The sequence below is a fragment of the Rhynchophorus ferrugineus genome, unplaced genomic scaffold (genome assembly GCF_030347505.1).
Source record: "Rhynchophorus ferrugineus isolate W39M unplaced genomic scaffold, kcgeb_rfMv2 rfM1, whole genome shotgun sequence".
Taxonomy (NCBI): Eukaryota; Metazoa; Arthropoda; class Insecta; order Coleoptera; family Curculionidae; genus Rhynchophorus; species Rhynchophorus ferrugineus.
The window spans coordinates 38402222-38407511 of NW_027472580.1; the positions used below are offsets into that span (position 1 = coordinate 38402222).

Genomic DNA, 5290 nt, shown 5'->3' on the forward strand with positions numbered 1-5290 from the left:
GATTCGAACCCACGGCTATCGCAACAGTAGGTGGACCGTCCCTTCGCCTTTTTCACTGCGCCACCAAACCGGCTTTTATTGGAATTTATTTATTTGAATATTTTTCGTCTCACATTATTTCAGGTTAAAAGAGTTATAATGCTGTCTGATACGTTCGAACACGCAAATTTTTTTTTCAATTATATTAATATATTGTTCGTAATGTCCAAAATAAATACTGTCCTTTTTGGAAGATTAAACAAAGTAGAACTTAGTCGTATAACACTATTGAAGTCATCTGCTTACATTTGATACTTTTATTAATCATTGATTATAGTCTTAATTGTTCTTTTTATTCAATAATAAATATTTACATCAAAGAATAAATATAATATAAATTATTATTAAGGTAGACTGAAATGTTAAAGAAACATTGTATACATTAAGAATTTCTTTAAATTCTTTATAACTTTAGTCTTTTATAAGTCTTAGCCTTGTAAATATACATTGATTACTATTGAACATTATATACCGATGTTACTTGTTTATTAGTTTGCGGTAGAAAATCTTTTCCACTCAAACTCAATTTTTTTGTTACCTATACATATGGGTAAGTGTTAGCGTTAATAATGAAATAAGAGATGTGGACTGCGGAGAAAAACATGGATATATCGATATTATTTAAAACATTTATAGGCTTTGCTATTAAAAAAAAATTAGAAAATGTGTAAACATTTTTTTCGCAAAGACCTTTCTAGACTTGTGATAGCAGACTTCCCTACAAACGGGGAAATAAAAATATAAATTTACATCTATTGTTAATCTCGTAATCCTCATAACCCTCGTTAATATTATTTGCAACACCAATTTTAACTTTTGATGTAAAAATTAATGTATTTTTTTAACAGTAATATGCAGTTAACACTAAACTGAATCTGATAACAAATTATCATAACATTATTTTCATAACTGCAATAACTCAAATATAAGATATATGGACTTTCTTTACTTTTATGTTATAAAAATAAATATGGTATAATAAATGAAACAATAACCAACGTCATTAATATTTAACAATTTTGAATGGTGTATCAAAGGATTGTATCTACAAGTATATTGATTTTTCAGAACTTAGGTATATAAAATAAATAGCAGATATAACTGATGCAATGTTGAAAAAATAAAATGTCATATAGTTATATAACTTTTATGATAAATCGTTAATAACTTAATATTTATTAATTATTTAAAATTTTAACAAATTTACTATTAATAATTCATAATTTGTTTTAGATGTTCTGTGGTCCACCTGTGAAAATTGTGTAGTTAGTTTCAATTAAAACATTGAGTATCTACATTACTTAATTTATGTATTCATATAGTCTTTGAATATTATCCACAGATTTCTAAAGTATGTATTGCAATAATCATAAATTTGTCAGGTTGATTTAAAGAATAATTTCTTTAACTAAATTGTCCACTCTTTGATCTCACTTTTGATTTTTTCCATTTTGCTTCTCTACTGCCTTCTACTTTGAAATATATAAAATAATTGTCAATATTCTATTCTTTGCGATACTCATTTTAACCCTTGATGTACAAATTAAGGTATTTATTAGCTGCGAGGTTCGTTTAGTGCCTTTTTAAGAAATGCGTTAACTAAAATAACATGAAATTAATAAGAAGATAATATAAGTAAAATTTAAAAAAAAATCTTAATAACATTTAGAATTAGCTTAGACAATGATATACTATGTGTGTAGAACTATATCAATTACAATCAGTTCATACCGTATGGTGGTACATCAAGTGGACATATTGAATTGTTATATCTACAAAAAAATTAAAATAAAACTTTACGTAATCATACTTGATCGGATTTATCCAAACATACCAAAACACTTAAATAGTTCCAACAATATGAGAATAATACAACATCTTAAATGACACTGCTTAAAACTAAATAACTTCGTTTAATAATGTTTTTAACCACTAACTTTCCGTTTTAGCAACGTTTAAAATTTAATAAAATAAATATTAAATAAAAATTAAGGATTTTTCTTCCGATTCAAAATTGCTCATTTCATTTTGTCATTTTGTGGTACGGCGCGGTCAGATTTTAATTTAAAGACTTAAGGCGTTCTTGGTTTATTTACGTGTAACAGAAACGACGAATCGTGTAAGTTGGCAGCGCGTCGGCCGGAGACCAAAATGTTTGTTGCTTGATTTAGGCGTATTTCGATTTATTAAATATTTTCCGTCTCATATTATTTCAGTTTGAAAGAGCTATATATATATATATATATATATATATATATATATATATATATATATAATTAAAATTCAAAATCAGTTTTATTCAGTCAGTTATTTTTTAAGAAAGTTTTGCAGAAGCCTAAATTACAGTTAGTTGGAATGTAAAGTTTGTCAGCCAATTTTTGCCGGGTCATTAAAAATATACACGGTCCAAAACTATCGTTAAGACAACTCATTTTCTGTAGATCAATTGTGGTTTTTCTTTCTTTAATTAGTTCGGTTGGAGCAGCTTATGTTGTTTTTTTTTGAAACACGATTTGTTTGATTTCAAAATGTCTCGTTTTCGTTTCATTTCAGAAGCAATTCTCAAACGGAAACTCCATAAATTTTTTTACTATTCTCACTAATCATATCATAAACATCACATAATTTCTACAATCGTCCCTCTCAAATACTTTTAAACGTCAATTCGTATGGCTTCATTGAATAAACATTACAGAGCTTTAAGTAGATTATTACAAAAATCCCAAATTGGTTTTTCTTTAATCATTTTGTATGGCTATGAATTAATGCCTGAATATATAAAAAACTGTAACAATGACAAGTATTTTAACCAAACATGCATAGTATGCTATTTCTGTAACACAAAAAAGGAAAAAGCAATTTAAAATTTTTCCATATTGGGAATAAAACAGCTGCAGGGGCATGAAAATATATTTTTAGTAATGATTTTTTATTAAACAAACGCTACCGATATTGCGTGGGCGATTTTTTCCATAATATTTAAATATGATTACATTATTCCTACCTCCATTTGTTTTAAATTAATTTGGTATTTTGATAATTTTCTGGTAGTTCTTGTACATTATAATTGTTTCCTTTATTTAATGGAATCTGCTATATCTAAATGTAAACTAAAATGTACAAAGCTCATTTTACAACTGTAAACCGTTTAATACAATGTTTGAACATTATGTTTTATCATAGATAACTCACTTCGAACAAGGCTTTAAAATTCAGGTAACAATTAAGTCATTTTAAAGAACATAACCCTTATACTCAATGTAATATTAGATTTAATATATAGTTTACCAAAAGAAGTTTTGAACATACGTCATCGAGATGTTTAATATATTGCATGCCGCAATTTGTAAATCCATTTTACAATCAGACAATATTTGCCTTCTCATTTTATTCTAGTTAAAAAGTGATACAATGCCGTCTGATAAGGTCGAACGTGTAACCAAACTAGCCTGCTAAAGTCGCCCGGTTGTCAAACGTGTACAAAATTCTTCAAAACAATAGTGATAGGAGGTTATTAATTGGCAATCGTTGTTTTAGTGCTTTGCTTATTTTTATAAATTTCAAATCGCTGTTTATTACTCAGATTAAAAAATCCGAAGCCAAACAGAACATATTGTTTCTAATCTCTAATAAGTTATTATGAACAAGAACGAGATACGGAGGCCCCCCTTTCGTCAGTAAAATGCGTTAGAGAGGTAAGCATTTTTGCTGTTAAATATCAATTTGCTGTGATTTTTATCGAAAATATTTGTTACTGAGATGCACTGAGTTTTAGTATGGACATGGCCACTGAATTATCTCAAACGAAAAATACAATCTTGAATTCGCCGAAAAAAATAACGTCCCTATAGGAAATGGGCGACGAATCAAGATTAATTTGATGTTAGCTCTATCAGAGACTAAATATATGAAAAGTATAAAAATAATGAGTAATTGTTAAATGCAAACATAATTTAATACAATTATTTCAAAGGAAACTGATAGTCTGAAAGATATAGAAGAGTTGGGAGCTAATGGAAATATTACTACTTATTATTTCAATTAATAACACCTCCGGTTTGGGTCAACTCAATAGGTATATTGAAGAATAAATTTAAGGGTGGATTGTGAAGAAATGTTAGATAGATCGGAAATTAACAGCTTAGTTATTCACTAGAATGTTACTTTCTGAATATGATATGATTCAATGCTCTCAATTTCTAAGGCACGGTGATGAGAGTGGAAACAAGTAAAGGTGAGTATATTATTAATATATGAGAACTGTAGAAAATATTTTTGTATAGTGCAAAAGATTGATGTGCACAGATATATGTGTAATTGTTCAGAATATATATGAGCATTTGGTTAAAATGTGTCAGTGGAGAAAGAATAGTAACTGTTTTGCAGATATGGCAAATGCATTAAGGAGAATGGAGTAATTAAATCTAATTTTATCAAGAAAACAAACGTGTATCAACAGAACAAACTAAGGAGAAATATAGTGATATCAAAATGTCTTTGCACGGAACCACTATACTGAAAGATCCAAGAACTAAGCGTAAAAGGTAAATATGCTATCTAAAAAAGACTAAAATATATTACTGTACAATTGTTAATTAGGTGGATTAAGCCACCAGGTGCTATAACTATATAAAAAGGAGCCTAGAACTCTATCTTAAAGGGGGTGTGTAATGTAATTATAATAAAACATAACATAAGCTACAAACTTTTATAACTGTATAAATAATTATAGTTTCAAGTCCTATAGTCGATAATATAAGCATTTAATGTACTAATATGTTAAAATAAATAATATTTGATAATTGTATTTTCGTTTAATTATTTTATTTAGATTAGAATTTTGGTTGATTGTGAGTCAATTACAAAATCAAAGTTGATCCAGCAACATTGTGATCAATTGATTTATTATATAAGTAAAGCAAATATAGCGTCTAATAAAATAGATTAATTTGCTCGAAAATACTTTCAAGATAATAGTCATCGGTTACAGCAACTTGAAAACTACCCTTATCATTGTCGAGCTCGACCAGCCATCCATTATCTAATGTTGGAAGAATTAGTCCGGCGCTTTTTCTAAACGAAATTATTTATGAGTTGGGATTTAGGGATTTTTTCCTCTACGATGATTTTTTAACTAATTTACGTTCGGTTTTAGTTTCATATCAGATATGCAAAATACGATTTTTTACATTTAAATCCTATGTTATGAAGAGAGTGACACGGAAAACAGCTGAAAATATTGACAGATTGA

At 27.8% G+C, this 5290-nt stretch overlaps 1 long non-coding RNA gene across 1 annotated transcript; it reads left to right on the top strand.

The window, feature by feature from the left end:
• The first annotated feature begins 3145 nt into the window (after window positions 1-3145).
• On the top strand, window positions 3146-4792 carry LOC143193818 (uncharacterized). Its single transcript, XR_013005107.1, has 3 exons — window positions 3146-4273; window positions 4426-4583; window positions 4639-4792. It is a non-coding gene; the product is annotated as an uncharacterized LOC143193818 (long non-coding RNA).
• The last annotated feature ends 498 nt before the right edge of the window (window positions 4793-5290 follow it).